We start from the raw sequence: 13098 nt of genomic DNA on the forward strand, positions 1-13098 counted from the left end.
TCGTTTAAAAGAAATGATATTCCACGACCTGTCGCGAATATGTTGCGAAGCTTCGGTGGAAGCGTCAAACAATCGGCACAAAGGGCAACGATAAAAACTCAATTCCACGAACGCATAGTAGCAGACAGAGTACTCGAGAAACTGGCACCTAATTAAGGTCTGGACGAGGAACACAATAAGTTAGCGTTGGCTTCATTGTTGCCGGGTGGTCCTCTGACGTTTCCAACGAAAACGGAGGCTTGGCCGATTGTTTCACATTTTGTCCGGCAGCACCAAAGAAAACAACCATCAAAAGATGGCACAGAGACACAAAGGTGCTAATGTTCGGAGGCACTATTTACCTGTTTCTTCTGTTGCTTCTCACACGTCGTACGCATGCAGCACACGGGTTCCGAGAGTCGTGGCGGTTGAAAAGCCCACACCACCACCGTGCGATGATCGTGGCGCGGCCGCGGCGCTGCCCGCGGAATCACCAACACACGCACACGCGGCGAGGTGATCCACGCTTACGACGACGGCACAGAGAGATCTCGGAGGCAACACCCAATTTTGAAGAATGCGAACTATTGGAAACTGAAACTTGAATTTAACTTCAATCCGCTTGCTGAACTTATTGAACTCGAATAGCGGCCGTTAGCAGTGCACTTTTATCTCCGAATTATCAAACAGCAGGGTGGAGCAGCGCAGCATAATGTGCTCGACGGGGATGAATAATGATCGATCAGCGGTTGCAGGGGACGGAGAGGGGACGGCCACTTGGAAGCTTCTTAATAGAATTATATTCGAGCGGTCAAGAGATCACTGGTGGGCTGGTCATTTTTGCTGGCGTCACTTATTATGCTGTACGCGAGCGCACCCTCTTTTCCTGAACACGCGTAGGGTGGCGGCCGGGCTCAAGGCGGACACATACGATGCTTTCGTAATCACACTGCTCCGGCACTGGAAAAGGATTCACCGCGCACCACGGTTCAAACGGCGAGCCTCACCAAGCATTCGCTGGCGTTGGCTTAAAACACACTTTATTCGCGCATATCCTTATCACGCAATTTTATTTATTATGCTACAGGAAAGGATACCTTGGTGATCTACGCGCCCCAATCAAAAAGGGATGCATCCGCACAAAACACACGCACAACCGTTCGCGACAAAAGTTTGAATTTTTCTGATTTTTTTTAATGATCCCATGAACCAATAGTTGAACCTAACTTTGAAACTTCGAACCTGACGAAATGCCGATTGTTCTCGCTCTCGCTCACGCTTTCGCTCGCAACTCTAACTCGCTCTCGCTCTAAATTACGAAACTTCCCGAACATTCACCCGAAGTAAGCTGCTCGAATTTCCGAACACGCCCTGCTCGAAATGTTTCGTTTCTGAAGGGGCGCAAGGCAACGTTAAACGGCAAACAGTCGAGCAGTTCAAATATAGTGCAGAAAACTGGCCATCGTGAATTCCAAATGAAATCCAAATGCATTCAAATTTAGTCTAAGTATCCTCCCCTAAACGTTCTCTAATGACTGTTTTTTCAATTATTCGTGAACACTTAAATTTTAAACTGCAATTTTCCACGAAAACTCTCACCACTTTGTGGATGGGAAACCACGTGCAGAAAGTTTGTACCAAGTTTGAAATGAATCGGTCAAGTAGTTTTAAAATGGTAGTGAACACGGAGTTCAAAAAGGAATTATTACACAAAGGCGTTGAAAGAATCGGACGCGTTTAAGGACACGAGACAATACCTTCAATAGTTTTGATCAGATTTCGACTTACAATTTTGGGAATATATTCTGGAAATGTTCAACAATGACAATTGACCCCCCGCTGATAGAGCAGTCGGTAGTGCTCTTCGCTGTCACGCAGCTGGCCTGGGTTTCGAATCCCGGGATCGGTTGTCACTCAACCGGCCATGGTTTCGATTCCCGATACCGGCGTGATAGGGGGGTTGGCGCGGGGCTAACAATCCCGCCCGTAAAAATGAAATGTTAGAGAGAGCACCAGAGATTAACATTGTCTCTGGTGCAGGCCAAGACCGCGCAGCGGTTGTAGAGCCAAATAAGAAGAAGAAGAAGAATGTTCAACAATAAAACACGATTAAATATAAAATGTTGACCCTTTCTGTCCGTTCTATTGACAATAAATAAAAACACCAGAGCGTCAGAGAAAAAAACAAACGGTTGGTTTATTATTTTTCACTAGGTTAAATTTTGTTTGATTTTCTTAGAAATAGTTTAACATTGTCGGTTGTTGATGTTATTAGAAAAAGAAAAATGTCGCACAAAGCGATTTCAATGAGAGCCCTCGTTTGGATGCTGTGTGCTAATTAGTGAAAAAGCCATTCAGGGTGCGCGTCGCAGCCCTTTCCAGTTGATTAGCACTGCGAAGATGTGGAAGAGAGGTTTAGCGAATTGCATTCGGTGAAGATGTGGCAATTTTATTATTTCTAGTCGTTTGAATAAGGTAAACCTACCGTGTGGTTTTAGTAGAAAAATTACCAGCCGATAAGCGGGGCGACAAGTATGGCCTGTCAGCGCTGCTGGTGCTGTACCGGTGTACAGTTTGCGTGCTTAATTGAACGATTAAAGGTTCCGTTCTTGCATCCATTTGATCATGCGTTCAAACGTACAAGAAGTAAAACGAATTGCTTGAGTTGTCACCGGTTGATCGGGCAGCCGTGTGAAAATATTCATAATATTGTTGTGAAATTGAATTAGGCGTTTCTATAACACGGCAAAAATTGGGCTCCCGCTGGTGTCGTTTCCGTTTCCTACACTATCTACTTAATAAGAAATGGTGGTCTTTATGCAGCTACAAATTATCGAAAGAATGCCATTGAAGTTGATGTTGGTGGACTTTCATTGATTTGGTTTCCGTTGTACGGTTGTACATCCTAATTTACTGTTTTATGTAATTCATTCTACACACTGCATCGTTTCACTATGTACCGATTTGCTCTACAACTGTGTCCAACTACAAACTGTTTCGCCGTTCCTGTTGACGGAAAGAACGATATTTTTCCGTCGATTTTACCGGCGCACCGGAGACTGATAGTTTTACATTTTGCTTCCTATTCCGAAAGTACAACGATCAACAATGGTTTAGCATTGTATCACTGTTTTTTTCTGGTGGTGGTGCTGCTGCTAATGCTTTTCAAGGTTTTGATTTTGGTGATACAACTATCGCGGCTCTGCTAATCGCGGCCAGTTCAAATCGCAATCATAATTTCTACACGAACGCCTTTACGCTACACGTGCATTCCGGAACAGAAATATTTCAAAATAGAGTGAAAACCATTAGATAAAAATCCTCAAACTACGAGGAGCATACAAGTTGAGAACGGTTTGAAAAACAATTCAAATACTCTCTTTAAATTAAATTGGATCGTTACGATTGGCGATGCGTGTTTGCGATGTTCTCTGCCGCAACCGTTACATGTTACAGTAATCGATTCCACCAAATCCAATAAACGAAAAACTTTTTCACGACTCAGACGGGAGCAACGTGACTGAACCGGAACAATGCTACGATTAACGATCGGTCGTCGGCTGCAAAAAACTGTTCGACGAAGGCCTGTAATGTTGCGATTTAATGCTTTGCTGTCGGTTGCTTTCTCATATGTACAACATCGGTCAAAGGCGGTACGGGTGGAGAGCATCACTTCTTCAGCTTTTCCCTGCAAAGAAATGGCGGAAGAAAAACAAACGAAAAATATTGGAAAAATGGCAACAAAAAACGAAAACCGACTTAAGTGTATGAGTTTGAACAACACAATTGAAACACAAGAAGAACAGGCACAATAACGGGAAATCGGCAACGGAAACTGATAAACAAATGCGCAGGACGCAGTGTCCAGGAAACACGCAAACACAACGAAACGGTGGGTAACACAATAGTTAAAGCGTAGGAAGGCACAGTTGCACAACGAAACCACTCAACATTGAACGATACAGCAGAAGATAGCAGAAGAAGACAGAATGTTATTTTAAATCAACTGTTTTTCTTTTATTGGTCAAACATTATACATAATAACAATATCTGGTAGTTTTTTTCCTGCTTTCTTTTGCCTGGTTTTCTCTCTCTCTTCGCTCTCTCTTCGCCTCATGCTCATTTCCATCATCTCTCTACTTAGCTCTCGTTTATGTTTGCTGTTTATTTAGGTTCTCTTTCTTCTGTTTGTATTTTTCTTTTAATTTAATATTTCATTTCTTTGTCTGTGTGTGTCTGGTTTGTCTGAGAGTGTAGTGTGTTTGATGTTTTTCATTTCTTTTATTTATCATAACTCTACGGGTGTTTGTTTTATTTACTCTGTTTTGCCAGCGCCGCGGCACAGCACTTTTCTCGTCTCTCCGTGCGCACGAGCGCACAGGGATTTCGTGCGTTGTGTGTCTGCTGTGCTGCTGCGCACCGGTACCGGAAGCGGCGGGTTGCCAAATTAGTTTCGTTTGGTTTTCTTTTTGGTTTGTTTTGACTCCTTTTACATACTTTGTTTACGACCCCCCCTTCATTTTCCACCCCCAACACTGGGCGCGATGGCTACGCCCCTTCGGCTGAGTGGCCAGTACCTCTTGTGTGCAAGACGAATGGGTCACTGTTCCGTCTGCGCATTGCTTTAGACTTTAGTGTTGTATAATTGTGTATAATGCTTAATGGTTGGTGCTCTTGAGATGGGGCGTATGATAAGCTGGGGTGCGTACCACCTTCGTGGTACGTTTAATTTTTAATTCCGCGCGAGATGTTTGCTCTTGTGCCATATTGGCCGGTGCCGATGGTCACAATTTCCAGCTGAGAACTCTGAATTTCCGCACGTCTAGCGTTTTACTTTCGCGCGCTACAAAATGCTTCATTTCCGGGAGGCGGACAGTAAATCGGTAAAGCGTACAGTTGTGGGGGTAACTAATAATTACACAGTTCAGTTCAGGTGGTGTAATTGATAAGTAGTGCTAAACCGATGCCGCCATCCGTCCATCCGCAATCATTGTACGCGAACACGAACGGATTGTTAGCGGATCGCGTCGCTGAAATGAACTGGAAAAGACGAACCGCTACCATCGATGGCGGCCCTACTTCCTCTTACCAACAACGAATGGTCCTGGTGGTCCTTACTAACGCAGCTAACAATGGCGCACGTATTGGTGGCTGTCAGCAAATAAACTACGGCAGACAAGCAAGTAACGAGGTCAACGTATTTCATAAAAGTTAACAGCTGTAAATAAGCAAACGATGCTACGCGGTCTTACTTCCGCATCTGTTTTCCGGCTAACTAACGGCTAATTTGTAGAGACCGTGGTTTCACGATTGGATCACACCTTCATGAAGTCCACAGAAGGGATAAATTTTACACTAAATGGCGTGGCCCGGATGCGCCAGAGATAAATTACACGCAATGAGTAAAGAACCTGTCTCACTGGTCAAAACTGTTTGAAGCTTCCGATTTTCAGGCTCAGCACCTCAGGATGTGCACTTCCACACGCACTTCCACTCAGAGGAACATCGCATCCCGGATGCGCGACACGCAAATTGGAGTTGTTTCTTTCTTCTAGCTCTTTGATTGCAAGAGTCTTTTCTTGCTACCCGCGGTTACCGCAATGGTTGGCCTTTACATCCACTTTTCCCCACAAACTGGTCGCGAGAGGAAAATACGATAAGAAAATGTGCTAATGATTCATTTTTTGTAGCTATAATGGTTTTGAAATACGAGTTCTTTAAAGACCAAACGTCTTCATGCATTCGTTTGGATGATTTTCCGAGTACTTAAAAATGCTTGCACATGCTCGTGTGTGTGTGGTTCTCGTGTGGAATTTTATATTATAAATGTGGACGAGGTGCGCAAATGTGTCCGGTAGCTTCAAGTGGAGTGTGTGCACGTAATGTAACCGTGTGAATCCTGTGTGTAATGGCGCAGAGTTGCGAGATGTACAGAGGCTTAACTTACATCCACGGGAAGGGGCGCGAACGACGAATAGACGAAATGTGTGTTGAGAATCCGTTTCAAAATTCCTGTACAATCAATCGGGCCACTCGTGCCCATCCGGCTTCCGGCGGCGGCGACGACGATGACGACGACGGCGGCGCGGCGGAGTCAGTTTCAGTTTCCGGTTTTAGCAAAATTTCCCACCCGTTCGCATCGTCTTACTGTGTGCTGTGGTTTCGCAGCTCTTTTCTTTCCCTTTTATGGTTTAGTGAGAAAGTAATTTGAACACATAATGTGTGTGTGTGTGTGTGTTTGTGTACATGTGTTTGTATAAAACAAATCCTGGATCAAGAGGGCTTCATCCGTGGTATATTGTTGTTCCTGTTTTTTGCGTTTAGCTCTCGTTAAAACGTATCATGCATTAGTTTCGTATTTAAATCGGGTAAATCTGTTGTTGCATCGTTTTCTTTATCATCGTTTTGCCTCTGCGTCTCTCCTGGTTCGTATTTCAATAAACGTTATTCTAACGATCGCACCACACCGTCGCTCTATGCATAATAATGCGCAATTTGCAAATATTTTATTCAAGATATCTACAGTGTGTGTGTGTGTGTGTGTGTGCTTTCTGTGCTGGTCGTGCCTGGCGTATGCACTCGCACAGTTTGGTGATACGGTTATCGAAAATTAGTAACTAGTAACAGAAACCGAAACGCATCGAAGACATGTACACTGAGAAGACGCTGAACCAATGGTACCACCGCCGCAGCATGGGTAGTGGGATACGGTGGACGCGAGAAGGATAAGGCGGAAATGAACGTGCAGAGGCACTTCCTCTTCGGGTGCTGCCTCAACCTGGCAACATGGCGCGAAGTTCAACTGCCCGAAAGGGGCCCCAAAAGCAGTGCCCTTGAATCGATTCAACAAACGGTAAACAACATTAATCAACAAATAGACCGAACGCAGTTGAACGGGTGTGTTTAAGACTCTATTAGGTAATACTTCTTGTTCTCTCTCTCGCTCCATCTTTCTCAGTTATTATTATTGCGATACGAAAGGCTATGAACACGATGTCTTCATTTGCTTCATCTTCTGATAACCCGTGTCCGGCAGCAGCAGATGCAGTGAACGTTCTCTCGGGAGGCTCCACTTACGGTTTATTTTTCTGTTCCTCGAACTTACTCTTTCTACACTATTCGTCAAAGCATCACCGCCCCGCGCTGTGGGTGGTGTTTCCTTTTTACTGCCTTGTTTCCTTGTTTTTGGGCTTCTACTATAACTTTTATGCTGCCTTTCCTTCCTTCTGTTTGCTTTCATAGTACCAAGTTGAAAGGAAAGTGTGGGTTGTTTTTAAATTTTCCTTTTCCTCTGTTTTCCCATTTTTTGCATTGCATTTGCTCTTATTTCACGACTACTTTACGTGTGTACGTCGCACGCGTTCTGTAGCATCGTTCTGCGAAACGCAACGAGTGCTCTCCGCAGGTATTCGTTAGCTTAGCATTTAAATTGTCTACACACAATCTCTTGTCTTGTCTGTTTTCTTTTTCTCATTTACTGATAAGGCGACTAGTAAACAAATGATTTGCTTATTTCTTCCCACCATTCGCGCGTGCCGGGAAAAGGCGAGGAAGTATCGTACTTGGAGTTTTGCTTGTTGGTTTCGGCATCGGCAGAACATTGTACAAAACGAACTGGTACCGGAAAGAAGAGCATGATGGACACTAGTTTTTGAGCCAGAGCGGCAGAGCTGCACCGAGCTGGAGCGTTTGTTGATTGTGGTTTGGTTTTCGAATTGCTCCAACAATGCCCGCGCAAGGCATAGAAGCCAACAGAAAGACCTTCTTGCGCAAACTATGGTTAGCTCTATCTGTCCGCCGTTCGGTTCCACTCCACGAGCGGTGTCAAGAGATGCGTGCTGCGCGATGTAGTTTACGTTCGTTCGAGTAGAAACACTAAAGCCTAGCGAATCCGACAGCCAGGGAGAGAAACCATACATTTGCCAAATCAAGTCGCTTCTCTGTAGTACGGTAAAAGAGCGCATGGTGTTGTTAGCTAGTCCGATTTGATTTTATCCTAATATTCCTTTTTGCCCATAATTTGATTTTATTGAAGTCGGCTACAAAAATAAATGTGCTCGAGTAGCGCTAATAGTAATCGCTCTCCGAGCGATTGGCTCTCGAAGCCTTCGTGTGCCCGGAGGAACCCGTCTACCATTCCGTTTTCTCCCTATCCTCAAAACCATGCGTTTCCGGGGCTGTTTTGTGTTGTGGGTTGGTTTTTTCGGGTGGTTTCCATGTTTGCCAGGGTCTTTTCACAAGTGTCTTCTACTAGTTCCACTAAACCTACGCCCTACTACGTCGCGGCTATCCGGCTGGTTGGCTCTACTATACGCAGAAAGATCAAAAACTGACCACGAAAAGGCTACGAACATTGAGAGGAAAATGAAAACCCAAAAACCTTTCGACCCTGTCGATCGGCCTACACGGTAACAGGGCTCGCTACGAACCCTACACGTGTAGAAGCTTTTCCGGTACTCGGTTTCGGTTTCCACACCGTGCATCAACAACTGTTCAGCACATTCCATTCGCTGATTCGCTTCCAATTGATCTATTCGTACTGTTTGCTCCTGCGACCTCCCCATTTTTGTCTAACATTAGTTCACTCTGCTCGCCACCTATAACTGATAAGCTACTCTGGTTTTTGTTTACCCTTATTTTACACTATGTACAGTGGTGCAAAAGCATACAGACGATCGCTGCTGACGTTTGTTAATACCGATCAACTACTACTTATCGTCAGTTGCTTAATTGCTACGTGTTTCTTGTATCGTCTTGTACTCATTCATCTCTCCAGCACACGTTGCTTCTCCCGAGAATCGGGACCTTGAATGAGTTTCGAAATGGTCAACGGTCAACTGGCAGATCCTTTCGAATTGCAAACCTGCGTTCGTTCGTAGCAATTTGACCACATTCGTCTTCTTTCTCCATCTCCGTCAACTCGCGTTGCATGGGATGTTGCGCGCGTGAAGCGGAATCGATGTACAAAATGAATCTTTTCTGGTGCGCCCCATACGTGAAAGGTGGTAGAGGTGGCCAAAGTCAGCTACCCTTTTCGGCGCCACCAAATGCGCGGCGTGTGATCGCTTTGCTTTTATTTTGTGATTTTAAAAATGCTCCCTATGATAAACTCTCCAAAAGCCGTGGGTGTTGTTTTCGTGGGCTGTATGATACAAAGAACGAGGGAACTAAATGTGGCAAGATGAGCGACGGGCTCGTGATTCGTTTGCGAGTGACTGTGAATGAAGTGGCGTCTGCTGAAACGGCACAGCAACATGACAGAGAATATCGTTTGACGAGAAATTTGACCATACCATATGATTACTAACTAATTGTGTTTTTTGCTTTGTTTTTACCGAAACAACCTTCGCTACAACACAAGAGAGCGCTCAACAGTGATAAGACACTAAACAATCAAAGGGAGTCCTTGTTTTATTACTTGTTCAGTATTACCGTCCGCTACGAATCTACGTGTGTGTCCTGGCACTTCAACTGGAAGATTGAGGAATAGATCGTCGTCTCAAGTCAACTGGCGCAACCGCCGCAGGCAGTTTCGCCAGTCGGTTACATCTTTAGAACACGAAAAGACACCGCTCGCTGCCCGTCTCCGACCGTTTGGGGTTTGAAAAATAGTCTTTCAAAGGGTAGAATTTTTAAAGCATGATTTTTCTTCTCATTCAATTATCTAAACGTACCCCATCATGTTGATTTAGTATTAGTAGTAATAGTAGTAGTAGTAGTTTTTTTTTACTAGTAGTAATAGTTGAAATATCACCGCTATGAAGGACAATGGATGTAAAGCTATCGATTTCATCAGTGTGATGGTCAGGGAAGTAGGTGGTTAACGAGAGAGTCGACAAGGAGGAGAGTACAGGACTCGGACATTCGGGGAAGGTTTGAGAGCTTTTGGTGTGTATTCTGTTCACCTGTTCGCCTGGTCTGTGAGTGTGCGCACATCCAATAGAACCGATAGACCGATTGAGCATGCGTGGTTGAAAGCTACGTGGGAAAACGGTGATAAGATTGCTCGGCACTACGAATGATTCGACGATTGATAGTGTGTGTGTGTCTATGGTTTGGTTTCCATTCTCTGTAGCCTTATGCTTAACACTATTTTGTAAAACCGAATCCGCTGGCTACGTAAACGTGCGCATCCAACCGGCGCTGGCTGTCGTGTGGACATCGAGAAGGAAAACTTTCAGCGAAAGGACACAGTGATGCGATGTTTGCGTATTGATCTACAAAACTTTTTCGCCCGCTCGATCACTTGTTCCAACGTGTTCCGGTTCGGGAAAAATGACTGCACTGTGCTTGTCCGGATTTTTGGGGGGGTGCCGTGCAGAACCTTCCAGTCGCCAGCAGTAAGACGTATTTGCAATAAGCCTTTTCCTGTACTTCTTCCTCCTGCACTCATTACAATATGTTGCTGACTTGCTGCTTCGGTAAGTGGTAACTCTACTTGATGTCACTCTCTGGTGGGATTCAATGCGTAAACTGCAACGGGTTTTCTCAGCTGAGCTGTGTGTGTGTTTTTTGGACATCTGTGGTTAATTTTTTAGTGGTCCACCAATCGTGGGCGACCCGGCAGCTACAGCTTACGGTTCCACCACTCACAACACATCGGTGGCTTCTACACGGCTCTTCTAGCTGCCTGCCGGATGTACTTCTCTGTCTGTGTGTATGTGTGAGTTATTCGAGGAGGTGTTGTAGGTTTAGTAGATGTAAAACGGGCCCTTTCGCACGGCAGGATCGACACACCCAGCCAGCCCAGCAGTTCCTCTGCCGGCCGTGGGTTGCGATTTTCTGCGATTTCGTATCTTCAGAGAGCCGCATCATAAGTTCACACTATACACTAATGCATGTCGTACTGATTTTTTGTTTGTTTTATTTATTTTTTTGTTCATTACTGGTTTACTTTTTTGCTCTACTTATCTGCCCATTGTAGGGTAGTCGAAATTAGGTTATTTAGTGTTCAGAGTTTTGGTATTTTCCGTTTTGTTTCTCTTTTCTCGTTTGTTAAATGTGGTTCTTAGGTCTCCCCTGTCTTCTCTCTCTCTCTCTGTCTCTGTATTTCTTTTTTTTCCTCCAGTAGCAGTATTTGCTTGTTGGTGAATGCTTTTGTTAATTCAAATTCTCATTATCAACGTTTATTCTAGATTCTCAAAAGTACCGGTATCTATCCGTAGTTTGTTGTGATGAGTTTTAAAGGTGTCTACTTCGTTCTCCTTGCAGGTTTAGAAGCTTACTGCTCGTCTAGTTTAATGCTTACCGTAAACTGTTGTTCTTCGTTTATTTTCCCCTTTTTTGTTTAAACGTGTTTCGTTCTTACGCTCTAGCTCAATCGCTTCTTACGTTATTTCTACAAGTAGCGCTCAACGTTCACGGATTGATCACGGACGCTGCGACCGTGGCGTAACGCGGCCCTCTGTATGGCGAGTCGAGTGTGTATTGTAGCGAGGTCCTGTGGCGGGACATCGCTTCGAAAAAAAAACCCTGACCTACTCGTCAACAATTCATTAGTTTAATGATTTCGACCAACGGTCGTTGTACGGCGCTAGACTTATCATTAGTTGTAATTTCGAGAGCTTTTTCGCCTTCTCCTGTGCGACCGTGAACGAAGAGTTCACCATTTTGTTCGTCCAATCATGTTCAGTTTGGTACATTTACACATCGAAACACGTACAACACACACACATAGACACATGGAAACACAGAAAAACGAAAACGAAAATTTATCGAATTCAGACCACAGCGCGAGACCGAGAGACACAGAGAGTTTGAGAGAGAGAGTGGAACATTAACAGATCACAAGTTTTGGTTTTCCATTAGCAACATTCGCAACAAGTGGCCCGAGTTCCGTTGCACCACGTTCGGTTGTTGTTGTTGCGCACGCACGAGAAAGTAGTGGTCGTGTTGATGGTGTGTAGTAGTAGTAGTAGGAACAGAGAAATGTAACGAGTTCAAACATCGTGTAACGCAAACGGAAGAGGAAGAGAGAAGAGAGAAAATGCGTCAATTTCATCGGCCACTGCTTCACAACATTTAGTTTGCATACAAATCGGGAATCGGCATTAGTGAGGTTTCACACGGCTGGAAGAGGGCGCTCTACTGGCTCTACAAGGAACTCGGATTGGATTGCGCAGCTGCTCTCTGCCCGGGCCGGATTGCAAGCGAGCAAATTAGTACGAGCGCAACCGAAAATTTGAAACGGAAATGGGTGGAACTACGTTGCCACTACATCGACGGCTCGCCCGAAGCACAGAACGCGGGTGTTACGCGGGGAAATGCATGCAAATGTAATGTATCCGCACAGCGCGCTCGAGAGGTCGGAAACCGGATGGTCAAACAATAACGCAACTGCATGCTGAAGGGGAAACTCAAAACGGAAGCGATGCGGCGATGCCATGATGGAAACAATACGGTGGTGGTGGTGTGTGAAGAATAAAACAATTTAAAATATTTCTTTCCAACTGCGTTCGATGGATGGACCCGAATGATTCGTTGACGCTTTTGACCGTTTTCCCACCCCGCAACCAGTACCGACTGATGCCAGGGGGCCATTTTCTCGCCAGCAAATGAAACTCATCAGCGGGAGTGATGTTGTTAGAAGAAACGAATTCCTTTTTATTGAGATTCTAGTCGGCACTAAGTGCACCGCCTCTTCCTTGGGGTGCCCGTCGTCGCTACTACAATAGGTATGTGCTAGGTGGTGGTGTAGGTTTGTCAACCAGGTGTGTGTGTTCCGTTTCCGTTGTTAAAATACTGACAAAGGCTAACAACAAAGTGGCAACATCACTGCTCTAGGTTTCGCCCTCGGGCTCGGGGTGGTGTTGAAAGATACGGAAAAAGTTTAACTCGATTAAAGTTCGCCCACTGAATGCGGTGGCCCACCTGCTGGTGGCCAAAATTCATAAGCGCCAACGCACGGCGTAGGGTCGCGTGGCGTACGGGTGCGGCTTTACGATGGGAAGCACGCAAAGGCTAGTGAAATCTTTAAGTACGTGGCTGTGCGTTTGCGGGCCATGGCCTCTCCGACCGGGAAGTTGGATCCGGAAAAATAGGGCCCTGCTTTCGATGCCGGGGGACAATGCCCGGGGGCATGGTACCAATTCCTTGCTCCGGTCTTGAAAAGTTCAAATC

At 45.2% G+C, this 13098-nt stretch overlaps 1 protein-coding gene across 1 annotated transcript in view; it reads right to left on the bottom strand.

The window, feature by feature from the left end:
• Window positions 1–2151: 2151 nt before the first annotated feature.
• LOC128270894 (uncharacterized) overlaps window positions 2152–13098 on the bottom strand; it is a 79094-nt gene continuing 68147 nt past the window's right edge. The window contains exon 11 of the mRNA XM_053008319.1: window positions 2152–3667. The gene's annotated coding sequence lies outside the window, so the exon portion shown is untranslated. The remainder of the gene's footprint in view (window positions 3668–13098) is intronic.

This window comes from Anopheles cruzii, chromosome 3 (genome assembly GCF_943734635.1).
Source record: "Anopheles cruzii chromosome 3, idAnoCruzAS_RS32_06, whole genome shotgun sequence".
Classification (NCBI taxonomy): domain Eukaryota; kingdom Metazoa; phylum Arthropoda; class Insecta; order Diptera; family Culicidae; genus Anopheles; species Anopheles cruzii.